Source organism: Macrobrachium rosenbergii, chromosome 51 (genome assembly GCF_040412425.1).
Source record: "Macrobrachium rosenbergii isolate ZJJX-2024 chromosome 51, ASM4041242v1, whole genome shotgun sequence".
Taxonomy (NCBI): domain Eukaryota; kingdom Metazoa; phylum Arthropoda; class Malacostraca; order Decapoda; family Palaemonidae; genus Macrobrachium; species Macrobrachium rosenbergii.
In genome coordinates this window covers 10,152,229-10,179,991 of record NC_089791.1, presented here as the reverse complement: position 1 = coordinate 10,179,991, position 27,763 = coordinate 10,152,229, and the positions used below count along the sequence as shown (strand labels likewise).

Below are 27,763 nucleotides of genomic sequence, written 5' to 3'. Positions count from 1 at the left end.
TACAGCCATTACTTGATTTTTGTTCTTAAACATTTTTGTCTTATCCAGTTAATTAATCCACTTGTGATTTATGCTTGCTAGCAACTTGTTGTGCAGACCAATATTCAAGTGTTCTGTCTGTGTATACAGTACAGTATATATAAAGTGACCTACACATCATATTTTTGTAATACTTTAACATGATTCATTGTTCAGGCAAGCCTTGTAATATGTTGATTTTTAAAGGGCCCAAAACTGTGCAGCAGCTGCCAGGAACAGGAATGTGTACCCAGTCTCACCTGCTGTGCAACAGGAGCAAAATCTTTCCAGGAATCATTTAACATACTTGACTGCAAGAGTCATCTGCTTCAGTTCCTTGTACAGTAGCAAGGCACATACTACAATGACCATCCAATTTAACTCCACCCTGTTCCAAAGCCAATACAGCTTGCTCAACTGCTGTTGCTATGATTATTACTTAGGGGCTCCAATGAAAGGACTATCTTCAGGAACAATGACTGAAGCGGTACCTCTGTGCAAATCTGTGCCAGGAAAGCTGCACTGACATCAGTGGGAGTAGCAGATACAATAAAATGTTAATTGTGACCTGGGCAATGTAGATGCCAAGGACCACCATCATACCTGTGGCAGCAGACAGTAAGCTGACCCGAAACAAAAGCTTCACTTAGTAAAACCTGTGCCACCATCTGGAGCTGTGATCAGACCCTCTCCTTGCTATAAAACCTGTGCCACCATCTGCAGCTGTGATCAGACCCTCTCCTTGCTATAAGTCCAAAACCACTTCAGCATTCAAGGTCTAACAGATGCCTTTTCCAGTGGTGTTCCAGTATGTATACAGTATACATGGAGCTTTAACGGGAGCAGAGATAGCAGCAACTTGAGCCACTTCAGTGACTAAGGTACTCATCCAGCAATCCTAAACACCTGGCAGGTGCAGGTAGGGGCTAACCACACAATTTCACCTCGTAATCTTTTGATGTCTTTAGCAGAGATCAACAGAAAGGACAAGGGCCCATTACACTTTGCCAGGATCAAAGTAACTCTAGTAAGCAGAATCCATATAATGGATAAAGATGAAAATACAGTAACTTCAAAGTTTCCCTTGGCAGGACAGGACCAACCTACAGTAGTACAGGATCTGGAGTTTTTCAGCTTGAAAATATGAAAAGATTAGCACTAAGACATACTACCTACAATATAGATCTAATAAGTCACAAGACTTCCTTCTTACCTTGAAATTATCACCAATGCCACTGCAAGGACTGGCAACCAGTATGAAATGAATGGAATGGCAGGGAAGGGTCATGACAAATTTAAGGTGTTTCCTCCACCACTTTCGCTCTTTGCATGCAGGATTTGAACCTCAACACAAAGTTTCCAGTAAAGCTTTGCCTTATTAGTGTTATGTGGTAAACTGAAGTTTTAAAGCCAAGATGCTGCACTGAAGGAGTTAAAACTTCATGGACTTTGCCGAAAGACTGACAGACAAGCCTGACTCGAGCAACAACTGGTGGTCATGAAACACTTAGGTAGTTCCACAAGGGGTCCATTACAGTTTGCATTCCATGATCAGCAGTTCAAGTACCAAGCTGTGACCAGAGAAGTGTCCATACTTAGGGTAGCAGACATCTATGACAAAGTAGTAATGGAAACTATACCTCTGTACAAATCTGTACCAGGAGAACTGCATCAATATCAGAGAAAGACTAGCAGATGTAAGTCACCTGAGGCCCACCCTCACAAGCTGCAAGCAGTAACCACAGTAATGTTTAACCCTTAAACGCCAACTGGACGTATCGTACGTCAACTAAAATTGTCTGTTGGGTGCCGAGTGGACGCATCGCACGACTACAAAAATTTCAACCTTCAGTCAACTTTGACTCCTGATCGAAAATGGTCGAAAAATGCAATTGTAAGCTAAAACTCTTACATTCTAGTAATATTCAATCATTTACCTTCATTTTGCAACAAATTGGAAGTCTCTAGCACAATATTTTGATATATGGTGAATTTTTTAAAAAACTTTTTCCTTACGTCCGCACGGTAACTCGGCCGAAAATTTCAGAAATTCTTTCGTCATTTTGTCGTAATGTTTACACCGGTTTATATTAGTCGTTACATAAAGTTTTATATATGAAAATGTGTGCAATTTCATGTAGAATACAACAAAAAATAACTGATGGTTGTAGCTTTTATCAGTTTTGAAATATTTTCATATAAATCATGGTGCCAAAATTTCAACCTTCGGTCAACTTTAACTCGACCGAAATGGTAGAAAAATGCAATTAAAAGCTAAAACTCTTACATTCTAGTAATATTCAGTCATGTACCTTCATTTTGCAACAAATTGGAAGTCTCTAGCACAATATTTCAATTTATGGTGAATTTTTGAAAAAAAACTTTTTCCCTACGTCCACTCGCGGTAACTCTACTGAACATCTCAGAAATTCTTTCATCACTTTGTCGTAATGTTTGCTCCGGTTTATATTAGTCATTACAAAGTTTTATATATGGAAATGTGCGCAATTTCATGTAGAATACAACAGAAAATAACTCATGGTTGTAGCTTTTATCAGTTTTGAAGTATTTCCATATAAATCACGATAAGTGCCAAATTTCAACCTTCGGTCAACTTTAACTCGACGGAAATGGTAAAAACGCAATTGTGTTGCTAAAATCTCTTACATTCTAGTAATATTCAATCATGTACCTTCATTTTGCAACAAACTGGAAGTCTCTGTACAATATTTGATTTATGGTGAATTTTTGAAAAAAAAAAGTGAAAAATTTTTCCTCGCGTCCATGCGCAGTAACCTCGCCGAACATCTCTGGAAATTCTTCGTCCACTTTCTTGTAATGTTTGCACCCCGTTTATATTAGTCGTTACATAAAGTTTTATATATGAAAATGTGTACAGTTTCATGTAGAATACAACAAAAATAACTCATGGTTGTATCTTTTTATCAGTTTTGACATATTTTCATATAAAAATCATGATGTGCCAAAATTTCAACCTTCGTCAACTTTAACTCGACCGAAATTATTGAAAAAACGCAATTGTAAGCTAAAACTCTTACATTCTAGTAATATTCAATCATGTATCTTCATTTTGCAACAAACTGGAAGTCTCTAGCAATATCATTTCGTTATGGTGAATTTTGTGAAAAAACTTTTTCTTACGTCCGCATGGTAACTCGCGAACATCTCAGAAATTCTTTACATCACTTTGTCGTAATGTTTGCATCGTTTTATTTGTCGCATCGTAAAGTTTTATATATGGAAATGCGCAATTTCATGTAGAATACAACAAAAATAGCTCATGGTTGTAGCTTTTATCGGATTGAAATATTTTCATACAAATCACGCATAAATAGAAAAAAATTCTACTTCGGTCAACTTTAACTCGACCAAATGGTGCCGAAAACTACAATTGTAAGCTAAAACACTTACAGTCTAGTAATATTCAATCAATTACCTTCATTTTGCAACAAACGGGAAGTCTCTAGCACAATATTTCGGTTATGGTGAATGTTTGAAAAAATTTTTTATAAATCCCTTGGTTACTTAATTCATGCATCATTTTGTGATAATATTTTCTGTGTTGTTTTGATCGCTTTACAAAAATACAAGGAAAAAAATAACTCATTAGCTTTAACCGTTTTGCTCACAGCGCGATTTGTATACAATTATATAAGAAATTTTTTTTTTGCACTGTCAAATATTTCAATATTTATATATGATAATGATATTTTTTTTCATTTCTGATGGTTGCATACTAAACTTCAGGTAATGACAAAAAAAAGAACAGCCAAAAATGAACTCTTAAAGATTAAGCGTGCATACAACAGACACTTTTGTAAATAGAGGCTCGGTGTTAGAGGGTTAAGAGGGCATTCCAGTGACCTGAAACAACTTATGCTAGGATCAAAGCCTCAATAATGTGAAGAGTTGTGGCCAGGGCATTGCCACTGGAGAGTCTGTCTTGGGGAAAAGCCATAATAGACTTGATGCCAAGGACCATCATCATACCGGTGTTAACAGACAGACCTTTGACTTATTTCAGAGTTGCACCAAGACCTGCTTCAGCCCTTGCTTCAAGTCAGTCCAGGACTGCTGCAATATTCAATGGCATAATTTATGAAATTCGGGCTGTCAAGCAGGGCACTGGGACACTTGATAAATGTTTGGACATCTGGTCAGTAGGATACCTTCAACTTTGATTGATAACTTTGGGATGATGATACATCAACAAGAAGTATGAAGATGATGATACATCAACAAGAAATATGAGGAAGCATTTTTCCATTTTGAAAATTATTACAGCAACTAAATAATCATGATTACAGGTAAGACACCAGCTACTTGAGCCACTTCAAAGACTGGAGACTTGCCCCATCAGTTACTTTTCATTTTTTCCTTGGAACATCTGACCAGTAGGTATACCTTCAATTCTTTAGTAAAAGATGGCCTGCCACACAATTCTACCATCCTCATCATCTGACTTCTGTTGTGCATATGGGCATCAACAAGAATGAACGAGGCCCCATTACATTTGGCAAAATTTTACATCAGCTCAACAACCATGGATAAAAGGTGCTTTACTTGGCAAGATCCAAATAGCATTTGCAGAGGAAAATTACTTTTGAAGAGGTTCCTATGGTGGAAAGCACCAAGCCATCTTTAGCAACATTCTTCATTGGATCTTGAAGTTCTTATATTTCACGACTTACGGGGCGCATAGATGCCATGAGACCATATTGTAAAGGAGAGCATTGCTACTTTGTGATTGAAGAGATTTGGTTCAAATTTTTACCACTTATTAAACAATTTATACTGAAAATATTAAACAACTTATACTGAAAATACATGCAAAAGTCATATTTAAAATATACATTAAAAAAAAAAAGTTGCAATCAAAAACAGTTTTCCTTACATGAGACCAAAGATGTACAGTTGCTAATTGGAGAAACAAATCCACAGTTATGTATAGGTACCGTACATATATTTAAAAATAAATTAGAGAGAATTTTTGGGAATGCTTGATTCCCTTTTTCAATCTGATTGAAAAGGGGAAAGTTGGGTTCCAAGTGGCTGTTTGTATCTTGAATTGTTCGTAAGTTGGTGTCTAATGTTATTTTAAAGGTACCATACTCTTCACACCTATTCACATGATATAAAGTCTGAAGGTTGCTCCATAAATACATAAGCGCAGTTTATTACCAACAAAAACCTTCTAAAAACCTTCTGTGAAACTCAAAAATATAAGGCATCAAAAAGTAACATGACTTGCCCATACAATTGTGTATCATCCGATCTTGTGTGTCCTGCTATCCTTAAAATTTTGTCCCAAAACATGATACAGTATACCCTATATCATTTGTAGTGCAAGACGCATTTTTGGTAGGTTATAAGAGGCTATGCTTAATCGGTGCAAGTTAATTTTTTTTTTTTTTTAGTAGTAGTTTTAGTTTTTTTAGCAGTAGTAGGTAGTAGTAGTAGAGTAGGTTATATAGTATGCTAGGCTTTTTGCCTGTCCCATTTTTGGTAGAGGCCACTGATGAAGCATATTTCTAGTAGTAGTACTGAAGTAGTTTAACCAGACCACTGAGCTGATTTTCAGCTCTCAGAGGGCTGGCCTGAAGGATTTGAATAAAATACCAGGTCTAGGCCTGAAGCCATGCTCTGGGACCCAATAAGTCATTCAGTACGATGGTGAACAAATTCAAATTAAATTAAAAACTGCACATAGGCACATGTTCTCACACTGCAACACATACAATAAATTTATTTACTCATGCTTCCACACTAAAAATTGCATTTTTAAAAGTAAAATGCACTTTTCCTAACATACAAACCCAAGGCCCTTTACATATGGGGAATACTTTCGGCACAGCTGAACTGGCCGCTAAAGACTTACAGGGCATGAGTTGGTATCACTACCTGCTGGGCATGTGGTTGGTAACAGTGGGAAGCCCACGGTACTAACCGCCCAGCTTCACGCATTCACTTTACTTTCTGGTCTAGGGCAGATTGTGGGGAGGCTGAGGTGGGTAACCTGAGTAAAGGACCTTGGGTTTGTATGTTAGGAAAAACGCATTTTACTTTTAAAAATGCAATTTGTTCCTACACAAATACAAACCCTTGGTCCTTTACATATGGGGACTCAGGATTCCGTGGGAGGAATGTGAGTGGAAGTCTCTGAATGACTGAAAGTTCAAAGTTCAACGCACCTTATGTTCACCTGGGGTAAGAGCCAGGAGGACATGGCCACTGGACTGTGAGCACCGTTGTGAGAACTGTGGTGATACGGACCAGTCTACTAGACCGTCCTCTCTGTGACGAGGTTACGGTAGTAAACGATCACACAGTGAGGAGAAAGCCAGGGAGAACCCTTCCCAGCCACATAAGGGGTGATTGGGAAACGTCGGGGACTAAGGACCAACATAAGGAATGGGTTCGGTAATTAGCCCGCAACCCCTTCCCTGCCTGCAGGGGAAAGAGGGGACATCATATCTAATGTGTACTGTACCTGAAAGGCAACAAAGATAGGACACTCAAGTAATGAAACTCACCTGCATCAGATGTCTGGTTCAGCTTGTACGGCCTAACTCTTGCCCGAGGGAAAGAGTTGGACAATAGGGGGGAAGAGAGAGCCAGTCATTCACCTTTCACGCCCAATCACTCAGAGACGAGACGCAACTCTGTCCTATATGGGAGCTGGGTAAGTTACACAACTTGAGCAGCCACCACTGGCCCCAAGGAGGTGTCCAAGGACCGATGGGTAACGTCCCTTAGGTAAAATGAGGTGAATGGGGTCTGGCATGACCACACCCCCACCTTCAGTACCTGCTGAACCAACAGGTTCTTCTTGAATGCTAAAGAGGGCGCAATCCTCCTGATTTCGTGAGCACGGGGCGCAGAGGGCTGGTGACGCCTCGCCAGCCGCTACATACACTTTCTGATAACCTCACGTAGAAAGAGATAGTGTTCTTGGATACCTCCTTCTTGGGGGTCCCGTGCTAACGAGTCGCCACACTCAGGCCTGAGGTGTCGGGTCCTTCTTCAGATAGCACCACAGCGCAGCCTATTAGGACAGAGAGTCGCAACTCGTCAGGGTCATTATCTACAAAGTCACTCGGATGGGATCGTGAAAGACTCAGAGTGTCAAGGCCCGCTGGGTTTTGAGTTTTCGTTACGAACTCCGGGACAAATTCGAGCATTACTGAAGCCAATCCCCTCGAGTGTTTAACTGAGAAGGAAAGTCCCTGTAATTTGCTAATCCTCTTTGCTGATGCCAGGGCTAGAAGGAAGATGGTCTTGAGAGTCAGATCCGTCTGTGGCCTCTCATAGTGGCTCGTAAGGGGCATGAGTTAGGCTCCACAAAACGAGAGACACATCCCACTCGGGGGGCCTGAGTTCCCTGGGTGGGCAAGACCGTTTAAAGCTCTTCATCAGCAAGGATATTTCGAGGGAGGATGAAATATCAATGCCTTTTAGCTTCAGGACCAAGGCTAAGACCGCCCTGTACCCTTTTACCGCTGAAACTGATAAAAGCTTCTCCCGGCAAAGGAAGACGAGGAAATCCGCTACCTGTTGAAGAGTGGCTCCGACTGGAGAATAACCCCATCTACGACACCAACCACAGAAGACGGCCCACTTGCCTTGGTAAACCACTGCTCACGACTTCCTGAGGTATCCTGCCATCTCTGTCGCTGCCCAGCGAGAAAAGCCTCTCACTCGCAAGAGATGGTGGATAACCTCCAGGCAGGAAGAGACAGGGAGGCCACGGCGTGGGGGTACCATTCTACGTGGGGTTGGTGAAGCAGGTTGTGCCAGAGGGGAAGTTCTCTCGGAACCTCGGAGAGCAGAGCCAGCAGGCCTGGGTACCAAGCGGCTTCTGGACACTTGGGGGCCACCAGGATCAGTCAAAGGTTTCTCAACTCCAGAACCCAACTGAGAACTGGGCAAAGGAGACAGAACGGGGGAAAAACATACACTTCGAGGTTGTCCCACGAGTGTTGGAAGGAGTCTTCTGCAGCTGCCCACGGGTCCAGTATGACAGAGAAAAAGGTCGGAAGCTTTCTGTTGTACCGCGTGGTGAACAGATCGACTACTGGACACCCCCACAGGTCGAAGAGCCTGTCCGCTACGCTCTGACAGAGGGACCACTCGGATCCCACTACCTCATCCCGACGGCTGAGTGTGTCTGCCAGGACATTCCTCTTGCCTAAAATGTACCTGGCTGACAGCTCCACAGAGTGGGCGACTGCCATTTGGTGTACCTGCAACATCAACTTGTGACGAGCTCGGGAGACCAGACCCCCTTGCTTGTTGATGTATGCCACCATGGTCGTGTTGTCGCTCATCAACGCCACCGAGTGTCCCATCAAACAGTCCTGGAGGCACTGAAGACCTAAGAACGCTGCCTTCATTTCCAGGACGTTGATGTGAAGGTGCCGGTCGTGTTGGTCCCACACATCTGAAGTCAGCAACTCCTCCAAGTGTGTGCCCCAGACCTCCTTCGATGCATCTGAAAAGAGAAGCAAGTCTGGGGGGCGAGAAGACAGAGGTGTCCCTATGCAGAGGTTCCTGTTGTCCAACCACCAGGCGAGATCGTCCCTCACCTCCTGAGAGATGGGGACAAGAACCGACTGGGGTTCCCGAGATTGATCCCAGAAGTCCCTCAGTCTCCACTGGAGAGACCGAAGGGAGTCGCCCATGTGGAACGAGTTTGTCCAAGGACGACAGGTGGCCAATCGCAACTTGCCACTGTTGAGCCGGCTGGTCCTGTTGTGTCAGGAACTGCCTCGCCACCTTCTTGAACGTGCTGATCCAAGCCTGAGAAGGAAAGACTCTGCTTGCTGCTGTGTCGATCAGCATGCCCAGATAACGAGTCCTCTGTTTGGGAGTGAGATCCGACGTCCAAAAGTTGATCCTGACACCCAGCTCATGAAACAACTCGACGAGACGATCTCTGTCCTGTAGCAACTGCAAGCGGGAGCTTGCCAGGATTAACCAATCGTCGAGATAACTCGGTAGACGTATCCTGCGCGAATGGGCCCAAACTGAAATGAGGGTGAACTCTCGTGAACACCTGCAGAGCGGTTGACAGACCGAAATAGAGAACCTTGAATTGATAGACCACTCCGTTGAGGACAAAGCGAAGGTACCGACGAGACGACGGATGAACTGGTACCTGGAAGTACGCGTCCATCAAATCGACCACCAACATGAGGTCGTTCTCCCTGATGGCTGACAGTACCGTTTCCATCGTGAACCGTGTCTGGCGAACGAAACGATTCAGGGGAGAGAGGTCAATCACCGGCCTCCAGCCGCCAGAAGCCCTCTCTACGAGAAAGATCCTGCAAATAGTTTCGACCTCCTGAAGAAGGGCCTGTTTCTTCAGGGGTCTTGGAGGTACGATGGGAACTGGACCGGAGTGTCGGTGAGGGGGGTAGGTGACTCGAAGGGTAGAAAATATCCCTCCAGGAGGACATCCCCTACCCAGGTCTCCGCTCTGTATCGCTGCCATGTTGCCCAATGGCTGGATAGCCGTCCCCCCCCCGACGGCAGCATCTGAGGGGGGCTCGCCATCCCTAGTGAGCTCCTCCCCCCATCTTCTTTGGAGAAATAATTTAATTTGTTATACAGCATTATTTTTTGATTTGTAACTGAATAGCTTCTATAGCGCTTCTCGAGTCACTAAAAGTTACAAAATTATTGAATGATGTTTCGTTAATTATTTTAATTGCAGATGCAACTGTGCACAATTCTGCTGTGAATATTGAAGCATTATTAGGAAGAGAGAACTGATTAGTTTTGTCTTAGGACACTGCAGCATCTCCTACTCCGTGCTGTGATTCAGATCCACCTGTTTATATTGCGTAATGTGGACCTTTATTGGCTTATATAATCTTTTGTGTGTTGTCTATGGTGTTCTGGTGTGTATGAGTAACTTTTTGATAAATGTTTCAGGTGTGTACAAATTCTCAGTTTATTCATTGTCCAAGGAGGAGGTGATTTTACTGTTAAAGGCACTTGTATATTTATATTTAGCGACTCAATCTTCTAGCTCTGATTGGGAATGGAGGCGGATGATTGTTTATAAACATCTCTTAATCCAAATAACTTTTTGATTGGAGAATCACTTGTCTTAATTCTCAGAGCACTCTTCATTGTTACTAGCACTCTAGAGAGAGAGAGAGAGAGAGAGGTCGTTCACCACATTCAACTTGTAAAGATGACTTTGGTGATGATCTGAAAGCTCCTGAACATATTCTAATGCCTTCATTATGAACTGGGTCTAACGTTTTCAGCATTGTGTCTGATGCGGAGCCATATATTTCACTTCCATAAGCAATGATAAACAGTAGTGTTGCTTTATACAGTAAAGCAAGGGTATGTCTATCGGCTCCCCAAGTAGTGTTCGATAGCTTTTTTAATTAGGTTTAATGCTCTTTTACATTTTGATTTCATGTATGTTATTATGTGGGCTTTCCAGTTCAAGTGAGTATCAAATACTAATCCCAAGAATTTTGCTGTTTGGCCAATTGGTATGGAATGATTTCTGATTTTTCAAGCTACAGTCGACCCTCGTTAAGACAGACTAATAGGGTGTCCGTCTTAGCCAATAGTCCAGTTTAACCGGCGATATCTATATATACCTATAAATATACTGTATTTCATTATTTTTATAATGAGTATGGATAATAAACCAATGTAGAAATGTTTGAATTAAAGCTCATGGTAAAAGATGAAAAATGAAAGATAAAATATGATAAAAATTATAGAATTCAGCCACATATGTAGATGCCTAGACCAAGACATGAACGCATAATTGTTAAGAAAAATGAAGTGGAGTCTAAAATGAAATATAAAATTTTTTTCCTTTTTCATGTTTTTTTCATTTTAGTTATTCATTCATGATAGTTTATTATTATCTATATTAATATATACTGTTAAATAAATATGAGATAATTAAGATCATCAGTAATAAAATAGTGGGACAATTAAGACCATAAGTTCACTAACACATTTCGTTTTCAACAAAAACATTCCGTAAAATGCAAAAATATACATGATCAAAATGACTGTAATTCAACTTGTGAATTTTAACAAGTAAGACTATAAAATACATTTCATCATATCGATCTTGGAGAGTAATGTTTTTTTTTGTTATTGACGTCATCATCAGTTTGCAGTCGTAAATGTGAGGACAGTGCAGGAATAGGATTCAGAAGTGATGAATTTTTCATACCACTATATTAAACTTGAAATTATTGTTGAATTCATGTTTTCATGAAGAAATAATTATATAAAGCAAATTATTGAGCAATTTTTGCCATCAGCAGTCAAATAATCATGATCACGGCAACGTTCAAACTTTGTGCCATCACGACATATGTCTATAAATAGAACAGAAGTAAGTAGAGGGCTGTCACTGGCTAGCAGATCGCCATAGCAACCTGCCAGCCAATCAGGCTTTAGCTGTTTTCTGTCTGAGAAAGAACTTTTGCTCAGAGAAGCTGACGATGACACGAGTGTGTTTTGAATGCAATACTTAAGTTTTTAATAGTGTATGTATTTTACTGATTAAATGAAGAATAGAATGAATTCCTTCTTATTACTTTGGAGTGCAAAATTATATATATATATATATATATATTATTATATATATATATATATATATAATATTATATATATATACCATATATATATATACTGGATATATATATAATATATATTTATATATATATATAACTTTTTTGCTTTAGAAGATATTTACTAAGCTGGGACATACTTTTAAAACAAAATTCTTCTTCAATCTCTCAGGATAGAATTACGCTGCATAGAGGGAACTGGCAATTCTCTCTCTCTCATTCTGTGTGTGTGTATCATTTACCACGTAAACATGGAAAGAATTACGCTGCATAGAGGGAACTGGCAACTCTCTCTCTCATGTCATTTGCCCAAATAACTCGAGCTTTTGTCTTCATAAAGTTTACCTTTGTCATGTCCTTTTCTTTCCTAAAAATATACAAAGCATTGTACAGGTTGACCATCACTAATCCGGCAATCAGTAGTCTGGAACAATCAGTGATCCGCACAAATTTCAGAGAGTAATTTCTAATGTTTCGACTGATTTTCAAATTTCCTGTCGCACGCTAACTCGCTCGCGGCACCTTGGATTTGGTGGCGCAGTGTGCTGCATCAACAAACTGGTAGCCCAGCCTACATTATACTGAACTCCATTCACATGATACAAGTATTATACAAACATCAACATAACGGTCCTGTGCATCTTTTCATGGATCTTTTTAAAAGTTATGCTTTACTGATTGTTTCCAATTGCGATATTCTCATTGCTTTTTGTATTATAAATTGCAATCAATGTTTTGTTTTGGAATCAATATCACGGTGTTTATTTCACCGCATTTATAAGTTCAAACAGCGCTTTTCTTGCTTCTAGTTAGCGTAAACAAATATGGATACTTTATTTATTTTGGGACAAGGATATTTTTCATTATACTAAGTGTTTTTAAGTCGAAATATAACTTCAACACGTCTCTTGTGAAATTAATTTAGCTATTTTTTCATTAATATATGACGCTCACGGGAATCGTGGCTGGCTCCCTTTGGGGTATGTTTTGTTTTTGTAAAACAAATCAAGATTCTGTTAAGCTATTTTCTCTTGATTTCATCATAAGTAACTGAGCTTTACGTATTTATCTTTTATTGGAGTGAAAACATAGTAGTAATTATGTCTTTCATGCCCAGTAGTTTTGATTAAAATATATTCTCTCCAGTTTTATTTAAGTAGTCCGAGTTTCATCCATGTTGCTGATGCACGATAATTTATAGTCATTAGCAGCTTTAACATTGTTTTCAGCTTCAGCTACAACTTGCAGCAAAGTTACTGTAGCAGTATATTTCCCTACCGATCTTTTATCCATATGTTAATATTATAGTGTAAAAATTTTATATCAGTCCTGTTATTAGTACTTAACGTCATTTTTAACATAATTACAGTAATTGTGTATTACCTTACGATGGTTGAAATACAAGCAAAACAGTTGTTATCCGATACGATTATTAGCAAAACAAGTTTCCCGTTTGGTTGTTTATGGCTGTACGCATTTACGCAAGAGTATAACGTTACTAACAATACTTTTATAATTCTCTTTTACTTTTTTAACTAGCAGATGGAATAAAGAGATGGAAGAAAAGAAGTTGGTCTATTGTAACTTGGCCATTCTCGCTGCCTGCACCTGCGTGAAATCTAAAAATATTTTGTAAATATTTTGACGGTATTAATTGCTAACCCCATCAAAATGACATTTTTAAATATCCTAAGTCGAATTATCGTGACTCAAGCATTACCTGTATTTGATAATTGTCTTTATTAACCCTTTAAACGCCGAGCCTCTATTTACAAAAACATCTCCCGTTATGCCAGCGTTCGGGGTTAGCCGTTAAGAACGAAAAAAGGTTTTTTTTCAAAAATCACAGCACGCTAGTTTTTAAGATTAAGAGTTCATTTTGGCTCTTTTTTGTCGTTGCCTGAAGTTTAGTATGCAACCATCAGAAATGAAAAATATCATTATCATATATAAATATTGGAATATATGACAGCCAAAAAAAAACTCATATAATTGTATACAAATTGCGCTGTAAAACAAGGTTCTGTTAAAGGTAATGAGTTAATTTTTTTAGTTGTATTGTACACTAAATTGCGATGATTTTGGTATATAACAAATTGTAAAACAATCAAAAAACACAGAAAATATTATCACAAATGATGCATGAATTTTCCGAGCGGACGAAAAATGTTTTTTTTAAAATTCACCATAAATCGAAATATTGTGCTAGAGACTTCCATTTGTTGAGAAACAAAAACTAATTGATTGAATATTACTAGACTGTAAGTGTTTTAGCTGGGAAAATTGCAGTTTCCCCACCATTTCGCCGAAATTAAAGGATGACCTAAAGTCGAATTTTTCTATTTATCGTTTTTATATGAAAATATTTCAAAACTGATAAAATTTCTACAACACATGAGTTATTTTCTGTTGTATTGTACATTAAATTGCACACATTTTCATATATAAAACTTTATTGTTAACGATAATATAAAGCGGGTGCAAATATTAATTGTTTTTTTAAAGAATTTCTGAGATGTTCGGAAAGTTAATTTTTCTAGCAGAGATCGTAAGGAAAATGTTTTTAAAAAAAGCACCATAAATCGAAATATTGTACTAGAGACTTCCAATTTATTGCAAAATGAAGGTAAACGATTGAATATTACTAGAATGTAAGAGGTTTAGCTTACAATTGTGCGTTTTTTGACCATTTTGGTCAAGTTGACAAGGTTGAAATTTTGGCAGTTATCGGATTTATGTGAAAACCTAGCAGTAGACAAAACTGATAAAGCTACAACCATGAGCTATCTTCTGTTGTATTGTACATAAAATTGAGCACATTTTCATATATAAAAGTTTATGTAACTTTAATGTAAAACGATGCAAACATTACGACAACATGACAAGAAGAATTTCTGAGATGTTCAGCAATCACGCAAAGACAAGGAAAAAGTTTTTTTTTTTTTCCTTATGACTGTTCATTTACCATAAGATCGAAATATTCTGCTAGAGACTTCCAGTTTGTTTACAAAATGAAGGTACATGATTGAATATTACTAGAATGTAAGAGTTTTAGCTTATAATTGCGTTTTTACCATTTCTGTCAAGTTAAAGTTGAACAAGCTTGAAATTTTGGCAATATTATCTTGATTTATATGAAAATATTTCAAAACTGATAAAGCTACAACCATGAGTTATTTTCAAATGTTGTATTCTTACATGAAATTGCGCATATTTCCATATATAAAACTTTATGTAACGACTAATATAAACAGTGCAACATTACGACAACGTGATGAAAGAATTTCTGAAAGGCGGACGTAAGAAAAAGTTTTTTCAAAAATTCACCATAAATCGAAATATTGTGCTAGATACTTAATTGGTTGCAAAATGAAGGTAAATGATTGAATATTACTTAATGTAAGAGTTTTAGCTTACAATGCGTTTTTTGACCATTTCGGTCAAGTCAAAATTGACTGAAGGTTGAAATTTTTGGTAATAATTATCGTGATTTATGTGAAAATATTTCAAACTGATAAAAGGTACAACCATGAGTTATTTTTCTGTTGTATTGTACATGAAATTGCACACATTTTCATATATAAAACTTTATGTAACAGGCTAATATAGAACAGTGTAAAATTAAGATTTGTCAAAATGACAAAAGAATTTCTGAAATTTTCATGCTGAGTTACCATGGGCCTTTGTTTGAAAAAATTTTTTTTTTTGGGAAATTCACCATAAATCAAAATATTTAAACTAGAGACTTCCAATTTGTTGCAAAATGAAGGTACATGATTGAATATTACTAGAATGTAAGAGTTTTAGCTAAAATTGCATTTTTCGACCATTTAAAAGTCAAAAGTTGACCGGTTGAAATTTTTTGTAGTCGCATACGTTCATACGGAACACTTGGCACCCAACAGACAATTTTAGTCGACGTATGATACATCCAGTAAAAAGCGTTTATAAAAATTAACCAACTCGTAAAATTTATCGGATATTTTAAAATTCTAAGACGCTTTTGCTTAGCTACTGGGTTTCATGTATTCTAGCCTAATAAATGGTTAATCCGCAAAATTGCTTCTATCCGCACCCTCCAGGTCCCAATGATGCCGGATCAGTGATGGTCAAACTGTACTGTAGCTACCAGTTAGGCAGCAGATAGATAAAATGTTAATGCTCAGTGATTGGCTATGATATGACGACCCTTCCAGACAATAGCATTTCTATGACTGTACATAATGTTAAGTTAAAAATATTTCAGTTTGGTACAGTTAAATACAGAACAGTATATATGAAATAAAAACATAATGAAAAGTTTTTTATTTTGTATGGTAAATAAAAGGAAATGTCATGTGATGAGTGGAGGAACAGTAACTATCTTTAATCGCTTTCGAACATTACTTTTAATTTCCCTTGAATCCTTCAGTGTCCAGGGATCCAATATATTAATGGGGGTCCCCTTAACGAATTGGATGGACTGATTTCTTTACATTTTGTCCACTATTTTTTAAAACATTACTAGCTTGAGTCTTTTGTATAGAAAATCTGAAGTCCTACAAATTACATCCGTTATTTTTATTATACTTATATTAATTTTATGGCTGCATTTTTATTGCATTAGATGCTGATTAATACAGAGGCTTTGATGGCTTATAAGAACGATATGTCTGTTTTGGGATACCGCAATATCCCAGGACATTGAGGGAAAAAAAATAGATTTCGCCTATGCTCATATTAATTTGGTAAGTAAAATCTGTAGTATTAGGTTATCATATGCATGTTGTTTTCTTACCAACAGAATCAACAAAAACATTAATAAAGAAGTTGTTTACCATATTTATATTTATCAAAATATGTATTATACAATCAGCCATTTATATACATATTTTTATCTGCTGCTAACAATCTACCTCTAGGTTTACCAAAGAAGGTGCAACATTGTTTATTTGTAAACATCTCTTAATCCAGAATAATTTTTTGTTGAGAATCATGTTGTCTGAATTCTGTTATATATATCCATTATATATTATAAAGAGAAGAATTGTCAACCACCAACTTGTAAAGAAGATGTTGTTGATGATCGAAAAGAAATGTTAAGGCTGGAATTGCCAACTGCCAACAGAACGGTGGCCTGATGTCGAAAGCCATCGAGATAATCATCAATAATCAACGATAGACAGCACTGTAAGTTTTATACAATGTGGAAGGGTATGCGCTGTAGACCCAATAATGATATTAACAGTTTTTTTAAAATATCGGTAATAACAACGTAGATATTGATTATCATACTAGCAGTTAATTGTGGTGATGGGTTGTGATGATGATAAATAATAATCCTAAAAATTGTTTTTAATTGGTTATTAGGTTTCTGATTTTAAGTCTATTTCTTTCTACAACATCTATTTTTTGTTTTTATAAAACATTTCAGCCAAAATTCTTGAAAAATTTTGAGCCTACAGATGTAATAGCCATCAGGGGGATTTTTAGGCCATGCTTTTATTAATAAAAGTTCTGCATGTTTTATTGAGATGCAAATAATATATGGCAAAAATCATCCATATACAAGTTACTTTAATACCAATAGGTAGATTATTACTGATATCATTTATTGCTAAACGTAAACAGTGTGCCAATAAGGACACTTCCTTGTGGAACACCATTTTCAAGCGGAAATGTACTTGACAAAAACATCATCAATTCTCACGTGAAGAATGCATTTGTCAGAAAGTTTTGGATAAACCTAGGTAAATGTCCATGGATGCTGTTTGTATGTAATATTTTTAATATTGCATATCTCCATGTAGTATCATATGCCTTTTCAATGTTAAAAAAAACGGCTATAGTAATTTGTTTTCGTTCAAATCCTCTCTGTATGTGGTCTTCCAAGATAGACAGAGAATCCAGTGTAGATCTGTTACATTGTGACCCAAATTGAGTGGGAGCCAAAATTTTATTTTCTCAAATGTGCCATGTTAGTCAAGCACTTACCATTTTCTCTAGTAATTTGCATAACAACTTGTTAAAGAAATTGGTCAGTTATTGTTTACATTACTGGGATCTTTTCCAGTCTGGGGGTAGGAATAATTATATCTTTACGCCATTCATCAGGAAATAAATTTTGAAGCCATAAGTGGTTATAAAACTCTAATAAGTATTACTTTGCCAAAGGTGCTAATGGTAGATAATTTCAAAACAAATATTGTCACCTCCAAGGGCAGATTTATTGCTATTCAAGAGAGCAAATTCCAACTCCTCCATATTGAATTTTCTATTATGATATATATCTTCTATTGTTTCAAAATTTATTGTTATTAATTCTATACTAATTTTCTTTGTGCAGAAATGCTCCTCTAAATTTTAGTCACTACTTACTTTTGCTAAATTTTCTCCTATTACATTACTTATTTCTTTTGGATCAAGTATTCTTTTCCCATCTTTTATTATGGCATGTCTAGGTGGTTTAACATGGGTACCATTTATTTTTCTGAATTTTTCCCATATTTTTGTATGGGAGTATTATTAGAGAGATCTGATACATATTTTTCCATGAAAATGATTCTTCCTGTATTATTTCTCTTTAAATTTTGCAGATATTTTGTTTATAGAGGTTTTAATGTATCAATTTCTAATAATAATATAGTCAGTTTTTTAAGGTTTTCTTCTAATATCAGTAAGGTTTTTATTTTACTGAATTTTCTATTCAAATGATTTAATCGTCTTCCAATTTGGTATTTTATTTTATTAATTGTTAGTTTTCAGACCACCATGGGACTTTGTGTTTTGTTGATGAGATTTTGATTTTGGTATTGCTTTATCAGCAGCATTTTTAATGAAGTCAACATTCAAATGGTGGAATATTCCTAGTGTGGAATTCATAAGGTTCCTAATCTGCTTTATAAATGTTATATTGAGGGACATGCTTGGTGGGGTTATTTTGTAATAATGAAATTAATATTGGGAAATGATCACTTGTATGCAAGCCGTCAACTGTATTCCAATCCAGTCTGTCTACTAGGTTTGTTGTCGACTGAGGAAAATGTTACATGTGTTCTAGAAAAATATATACTGATTTCATCATCATTTATACAGCACATGTCATATGAATTCTTCTATTTCACTCCCAGGTCTATTTGAGCCTGTACAATTACAGTCCCACATCGGGTTGTGAGCATTAAAATCACCTACTGTTAATGTTAAGTTTGTCAGTGTCGTAATTTTTATTAGGTTGGTTGTATAAATTGTAAATTACATAATTATCGTTTTTTACTCGAATTTTAATACCTGATATTTGCCAGTCAGCTATGTTTATCTGTACTTTGTCATAAACTACTTTATGTATACATATGGCTCTGCCTAAATTTCCTTCTTCTCATGATGCTGATGCTAAGGTATACTTACCTATTGTTGATATTGTTTTGTTGACATGTTGTAAACATAATACAGTAAACCTCCTGTATTAGTTTTTTTCTGTAAAGCATTAAAATTTCTTGAGATTTATTTAGCTGCGTTTTATTACTTATATCTTTATGTGTTTTTATTTCATTATTGGTTTTTGTTATCAAAGAATATGTATATCTTAGCAGGATATTGAATTCCTCTCACTTTCAATTCTAATTTAGCCTCTTTTATAGACATCCCCTGTTCTTTCTTGTAACATTTTTAGTTCTATATTGTATATGTAGTACATGCATTTCTGTGGACCTTGCATGATGATTCTGCCCACAGTTTATACACTTTGGTTCATTGCACTTAAATTGTGTGGTATGTTCAGTAGATCCTCAATAAGCGCATACCGGTTCATTTCTACAATTTTTCTTTGTGTGCCCATACTTGAAGTAATTTTGACATGGTAGTGGCTTTTGGACATCAGACCCTTAACTCTGTTTTCGCCTAAAATTTTTATTTTTTGAGGTAGATCTTCACCCTAAAATTTTATTTTTGCTATTTTTAATCTATTTTTAATATTTGTTTATTGTTTTTTTTTTTTACTTGATACAACATATACCTCACAATCCTGGACCTTGGGGTATCTCTTTTGAGAGAGAGTTTAATAGCGTTTTCTTTTCGATTGGTTTGTTGGTTTGTTGTTAATTTCAGGAAGTACAATGGTACCCTGAATGCTGCTCATAGTATAGTCTTTTTCCACTTTTACAGTAATGTTATCTATATTTTTCAAAGACAAATAGTCTTCGGACTGACTTTTTGTTGTGGCTTCTATAAGCAAAGTCTTCTCCTTTATTTGTCTGAAAAACATTTCTGCTGTTGGATCTTGATTTAACAGATAATTTTTTTATTTTATGGCTGAAGTATTTTTTGGTCAGTTTCCATGGTCAGGAATCTTGACCAACTTACATTCCCAAAGAGGGAGTCAAAATGAGTCAAGGTTGGGTAAAGACAATATTTACTTTTGGATTTTTTCTGCACTGGAGCATAGGGTTCCAGTGTAATTACACTAGTATGTTTCTTGGATTTTTCCAAACAGAGGTTGTCAGAGGAGGTTCCTGTGGTCGTCAACTGTGCCAAGACTGTACCATCAAAGGGACCAGGGGTACTTGAATCCTGATGGTCTCACTATTCATGAAGGTTGGAGAGAGAAAAAAAAAACTGAAAACCTTGAAAAGGCATCAGCCTTTCACGGTATTTATCCTTCCACCAACGGCAAAAGTGAGAACCAACTCCCAAATGTTCGCTCCCTACCGTACCCCACAGGGGGATGGCACAACATGAATAGAGTGGCCCAAGTGTAAGCCAAACCTGCTTGCTAAGACTGAGAGTATTACAAGAATACAATCATCCCCACTCTAATCACATCATGGGCAAACTGGATAGAATGCCGAGAGTCCCAGGCCTCCCTGAAATCCGTGGTCCAGCCCTAAAGAATAGTTCCGCCTCTAAGCTATCAATCTGATAACTCTCAGGTCTGAACATTATCGGGCAGTTGATGGTCCTACCATAGTGCCCACTACTTAACTTTGGATACAAACCCAATCCCAGCTATGAGATATCTTTTCCTATTTGTCAAGTCCAATAAATTTTAGCAAAGTGGAAAATTCCAAAATATGTCAAAAGAAATATATATTAATAGATGAGACTCTTGTACTCAAACCCAGGAACAAATTCCTGGGGTTCAAGAGCCCCCTCACCACATCAAGGTTGTCCCATATCGAGGGGGATATTATATCTAAGTTAGCTTTTAACTAATAAATAGGCCTATAGGCAAAAGTTCAGTAGGTTAAATGCAAATCTTCATACCTGCAGACAGGCTTCAAAAACTTGTGGCTTGTCTAAGAATATTACTGTTTCTTATATTTAACAACCACGTAACCTGTTGTGTGCAAGACACTGGGATAAATAACGGAATCATGTTAGTTACTGTAACTAACCTACATTTATTATATAAGCATTGCATTACAACTGTCAGCTTGTTGAAACCCTGCTAATTTTCAATGGTGATTTCCATAAGTAAAAATAAAATAAAAGTTATCTTCATCCTTCACACAACAGATAAGTGTTCAAAAAGTATGCCACTAAATTTAAGATTGTAGCTGAAGAAATGAGTACAGTAATGTTCAGACCAGAAAACATTGTTAGTGGCAATTGCAATCCAGTCAACCCCGGTATTCACGAGGGTAAGGATCACAACCACCCGCGAATAGCTAAAATCTGCGAAAACCTGACATCCCCCTCTAAAAATGCTGATAACATGACAGATTTTCAAAGTAATTGGTATACTTCCTAACTATACAAACCTGAGGTCTTTACATAGGGAATATGCTTCAGCACAGCTGAAAACGGCTGTTTAACTTTTAAACAAGGCAGTTAGGTAGTTAACCCTTAAACGCCGACTGGACGACGTAAGTCAACCAAAATTGTCTGTTGCGACGCAGTGAACCGTATTCACGTTGACTACAAAAATTTCAACCTCGGTCAACTCTGACCGACCGTAAATGGTTGAAAACGCAATTGTAAGCTAAAACTCTTACATTCTAGTAATATTCAATCATTTACCTTTCATTTTAACAAACTGGAAGTCTCTAGTACAATATTTCGATTTATGGTGAATTAAAAAAAAACTTTTTCTTACGTCCGCTGTAACTTCAATGGTGCCTAAAAATTTCAGAAATTCTTTCGCCATTTTGTCGTAATTTTTGCACCATTTTATATTAGTCGTTACATAAAGTTTTATATATGAAAATGTGCAATTTCATGTAAATACAACAAAAACCTATGGTTGTAGCTTTTATCAGGTTGGAAATATTTCATATAACACGCATAAGTGCTAAAATTTCAACCTTCGTCAACTTTGACTCGACCTAAATGGTCGAAAAACTAATTGTAAGCTAAAACTTTACATTCTAGTAATATTCAATCATTTACCTTCATTTTGCAACAAATTTTCGATTTATGGTGAATTTTTTAAAAACTTTTCTCATACGCCCACACGCGTAATCCTCGGCCAACATCTCAGAAATTCTTTTCGTCAATTTGTCGTAATGTTTGCACCGTTTTATATTAGTCGTTACAAAGTTTTATATATGAAAATGTGTGCAATTTCATGCAGAATACAACAGAAAATAACTCATGGATGTAGCTTGATCAGTTTTAAATATTTTTATAAATCATGATATGCTAAAATTTAACCTTCGTCAACTTTTAACTCGACCGAAATGGTCAAAAACACAATTGTAAGCTAAAACTCTTACATTCTAGTAATATTCAATCATGTACCTTCATTTTGCAACAAATTGGAAGTCTGTAGCACAATATTTCGATTTATGGTGAATTTTGAAAAAAAAAAAAAAAACTTACGCCCGCAAGTAACTCGGGCCAACATCTCAGAAATTCTTTTCGCCACTTTGTCGTAATGTTTGCACCTGCTTATATTAGTCATTACATAAAGTTTTACATATGAAAATGTGCACTTCATGTAGAATACAACAAAAATAACTCATGGTTGTAGCTTATCAGTTCTCTGAAATATTTTCTATATAAATCACGATAGATAGAAAAATTCTACCCCTTGGTCAACTTTTTAACTCAACCAAATGGCCGAAAACTGGAATTGTAAGCTAAAACATTTACAGTCTAGTAATATTCAATCAATTACCTTCATTTTGCAACAAATTGGAAGTTCAGCACAATATTTCGATTTATGGAATTTTGAAAAAATGTTTTTTACGTCAGTACTGCTATGAATTCATGCATCATTTTGTGAAATTTTTTCTGTGTTGCTTTGATCGTTTTACAAATTGTTATATACCAAAATCATTGCAATTTAGTGTACAATACAAAGAAAAAAAGAATAACTCATTAGCTTTAACCGTATTGCTCACAGCGCGATTTGTATACAATTATATATGAAGTTTTTTTTGCACTGTCATATATTTCAATATTTATATATGATAATGATATTTTTTTTCATTTCTGATGGTTGCATACTAAACTTCAGGCAATGACAAAAACATGGAGCCAAAATGAACTCTTAATCTTAAAAACTAAGCGTGCTGTGATTTTTGAAAAACTTTTTCCGCTCGGGCGCTAACTCCCAACGCGCCGCATACGACAGACACTTTTGTAAATAGAGGCTCGGCGTCTAAGGGTTAACTACCGTCTGACTGGCAAAGTCCCACCCACCCAGATGGTAGGCATTCACTTTCCCTTTCGGGCCAGGTATCAGAATGAGGTTTGTATAGTTAGGAAAAATACAAATTGCTCTGAAAATTTAACATTTGTTCCTACACAAAATACAAACCATTGGTTCTTACATAAGAAAGACTTACTCCCTTGGAGGGAAGAATCTGAGTATGTCTCTCAACTGACTGGTAGTTTGCCACACCCCAGGTCCTCTTCCTGGTTGAGTAAATCAAGGAAGAGTACCGTGCTTCTGACATGTTGAATGTAGTGTAGAGCTGCATGTTCAACTGTCAGACTTCTGGGCCTTTTCAAATGAATAGGAGTAACCAACATCATTTGAAAATGGGCTAGGATGAATCTGTATGTTGGAAGCAATAATGGAATGTATAAGCATTGAGTTTTTATTGCTAGACCCCTTTCTCCCCTTGCTAGAGAAAAAGGGCAGGGCTGCTGCTGTACAACTACAATAATAGAATGGTTACTCTATGTGGCACTCACCTGCAGTGAACGCCAGTTCCGGCATGTGACAGCTCACAACCTACCCTCTGCCTTCAGGGAGGTGTAGGATGATGAAAGAGGAAGGGGAAGAGGCCAGTCACCCACACTTCTCTTTTGTAATTGAGCACTTTAGGCAAGATGTGACCCGTCCTCTTCAGGTAAGCTACACAACTTGTTGAGCAGCCACCACAGGACCCAAGGAAAAAGTGTCCAAAGACTTGTGGGTAACGTCCTGAAGGCAGAAGGATGTGAAGGTGGTCTGGTGCGACCACACCCTCGCCTTCAGTACCCGAGGAAGGGATAGATTCTTCCTGAATACGAGGGATGGACCAATGCCCAACTTCTTGAGCTCTCGCCTGGAATGTATTGGTGTTGTCCTCACCAGCTGCAGAGTACACCCATTTGATTGTTTCATGAAGCCAGAAAGGGACTGTGTTCTTGGACACCTCTCTTTCTTGGTTGAGCCAGTGCTAACATAGAGTCGTCAACACTTGGCCTGTAGATGTCAAGTCCTGTGAAGATAATACTGCAGCACTCTATCAGGACAGATTAGCATCTCATTTGGATCATTAGCAACAAACTCCTCTAGGGAGGGGATCGTAAAGGACTCGAATCTGGTGCCAGGGACTGACGGATTCTGAGTCTTCACTATGAAATCAAGCGTAACTGATCCCCAACCCTTGAGTGTTTAACCCTTAAGGGATGGGCAAAATACAGTAAATCCCCTGTACTTGCAGTCTCACAATTCGAGACTCACCAATTCACAGGGTTTTCTGTGGAACATATCTATAAATTATTCGTGGAAAATTTGGCAATTCACAGACTTTTTTGTAGAGAAATATTCACTAATCATAGTGTATTTTGATATTTTCATGACTAAATGCATTATGATAAAAAAATGATTTACTAATTTTCAAATATTAGTATGACTATTAAATAATAATAATAATAATAATAATAATAATATAATACAGGTTTTGTTAAACAAAATGGAAGTTTCAACAGAATTGATTTTATATAGTAAACACTCAATCTATCTTATCAATTGCTTTTCTTGCGCTGGAACGGTTGCAAGCAATTGACCGATACAGTATTCATTTCTGGTGGTTTAGTGATGTGTAGGAGGTAGTTCTCGTGGGGTGTCGACTAGCTTCACCCTTCTCGTTAGGGCATCATTCAGGACAGGATCGCAGGATGCAATGACTGTAATGCGTGGATTTTTAATCTTATCCGTCTGTTGGTTTGTGGAGTTAGTTGCTTCATTTCACTGGCTATCCGCCGTGACATCATTGGAAAGGCAGCCCTGATTGGCTGTCTTCCTGATCTAGGCTTCACCGCTGATCGGCGATGGTGCAATTTCAAGGAAGGTGGGGTTAACTGATCATTCTGAAGGTGAAGGTGGTGCCTCTGCCTTCCCTCGGTGTTGGAAGGGCATCCTCGGGCGCAGGGTTGTGTTGTCCTCGACGCCGGGGGAGTCTTTGAGTCGAGGTGGGTGTGAGGGGCGATCTTATGGTCGCCCGGGGTGAGATCTCACTAGGCAGTCACCCGGTGCTCTGGAGGTCGCCCTCAAGCGCGAGGCTGGGGATGTGGTTCTGCCTGGTTGTCCTCGGGCTTGACAGCCAGGGAGAAGGAAGGTCTCCTAAGTCACATTAAGGCTCAGTTTTTCCTTCCCATGTGGACCGCCCCAGGATTCGAAGATGACGAAGGTCGGGGGCGCCAATAACTTCAAATGTCCAACAATGTTGCTGTGGATCCTCTCTGGTTGTGGGCAGTCTTACAGTGATTAAAGATGGTTCCTCCTGCATGGCAGGAGATCCAAGTAGAGAGGTGCATGGATGTCTTGACGATGTAAGTTCCGGGGCATCCTCGGAAAGGGCACATGTATCAGTATATGCCATTTGTCCTCTTCATGGGATCTTGGGGAAGGGCATGGTTGTTCTTCATCACTAGACTGCACGTCTTCTTGCTTCTGTAGAAGATAACTAGTTGGATCTTCTTGCTGCTGTCGGTGGGGGCAACGTTGTCCCTAATAATATTTTCCAGGGTCCGTTTGTCCTTCTTATATTGTGAGTGGTAATTCCCTTTGTAGAAGAGGATGATCATCTCAGGAAAACAAAGCCCTTACTCAGACATGGGTGTTCTGGTGTTGTTGCTATCCTAGGCCAGACACCCCATTTGAGCTATTCCTCTCTTTGCAACAAACTTACAAGATGCATCTGCTCAAATCCTCCTCAGGAGTGGTACTTCTCTTCCTTATGGCAATGGAATTGCGTGAATGCACTACATGGTAAGAAAATCCGAAAAGGTAATGCGTCACAAAGCACTAGGATATCGCTTGAACCAGAACCACATACAAATTGAGATGGTTTACTGTATTGGTAAAACCCGATGCTGTTTGGAACTGTTACCTACTTATATAATTTCATATTTCTGAAAATACGCAGTAAAAATGTCAAAAAATATAAAATATTGTCTATATTGTAGTATACTAGTTGGCATGGTACATCTGTCATAACGAGTTCAAAATATCGAGATACATAGTTATATAGTTACTTTTTTGTGTATTTTGTTTGATAATTTTTTAGAAAACGAACAAGCTCTTATCATAGAAAATGGATAATTTTAGTAGGATACTAAAGTAAATTTCTCACTTTCTACTACCCAGAATTGGCAAGTCATACAAACATTGTACGACAATTTGTTGCTCGATGTCGCTCACAGGGCGATATCAAGATACATAGATTACATATTTACTCTATTATATTTTTTTGAGAGAGAGAGCTAGTTTTTATCATAGATAATGTGTATTTTAGTAAGAAAGTAAAGTATATTTCTCACTTCCACCCAAAAAGTCATACAGAAATTTTGCGACAATTTTTCGTTCAATGCCGGTAAATGTGGTGAACAAAAATGTAAAAAATCACAAAACATTTTTTTAGCAATAATATTTCAGGGCATGTTTATTTAGATATATACCAGTCCAAAATTGGAAAAAAACTAAAAATCAATAATTCCTCGAAATTCAGCGATTGGCACACCCTTAAAGGTGATATACACCTAGAACAGACAGTAGCCTAACCAGATTAAGTAGAAGCCCCTTAAGGAATATCCTACTGCAGTATTAGCCTATAACAGCGATGGCCGAATATCAGATAAAAGGGTAGTCTCGGCTACATACAACAGAAAACCAGATTAAAAGAGGGTTATTTTCTGTATAGTTTATATCATCAAGTTTTAAATAAGCCTAGAATAGGTTAGGCGAGAACCCTTTAAGAAATCCTCTATTCTTAGCTTAACATAGATTATATGAGAAGCATGAACCTAAGCCTTATAAAACAGTAGCTTGGATTAGTTTAATTAGTTCATAGCAGTTAGTCTTAATGGCATGACAATTAGAATTAAAAATTTTACATAGTCACTGCAAAAGGGCTAACAGTGTATAAGTAATACAGCCATATACAGGTAAGAAAACTAACCTAAACCTTAGAGGGTTTAAGTTAAGATAGATATTTAATTAAATGTATTACAACTACACACTTGTGTTCAAGCTAACCTGTATAATATGGAAACTATATGAGGAACTACAGAAGTGTCCCTCCTTAAAACAATTAATACTAACTAGCTTCTAATAACTTGTTTTACGTCACTACAGGGCCGCCATTAGGAAGGAGCCTCAGCTCAGGTGTTCCGTAGCAAATTCCTCCATTCACTTTTTGCCAGTGGGTACAGCCCATACCACCTGCCATGAGCATAGTCCACGTAAAATACAAGAAAAATTTGCTTGGTGGGAGATTTGTAGTATGCTCTTGGTAGCAAGGTTGAAGAATGAAACAGCTCTTTTTAAGCTGTCTCGATGGGTCCTATGGTTCAGTAGGGGAGAGGAAGGGGTAGATTATATCTTTCCGGCAGAACTCCAGCAGCAGATATTTAACCCTTTCTTAGAACAAGATCTATGTTTGGGCCGAAAACCAGTAACATCAGTCCCC

At 37.4% G+C, this 27,763-nt stretch overlaps 1 protein-coding gene across 1 annotated transcript in view; it reads right to left on the bottom strand.

Moving 5' to 3' along the window:
- LOC136832951 (3-ketoacyl-CoA thiolase, mitochondrial-like) overlaps nt 1–27,763 on the bottom strand; it is a 137,866-nt gene that overhangs the window by 1,599 nt on the left and 108,504 nt on the right. The gene's annotated exons all lie outside the window — the stretch shown is intronic.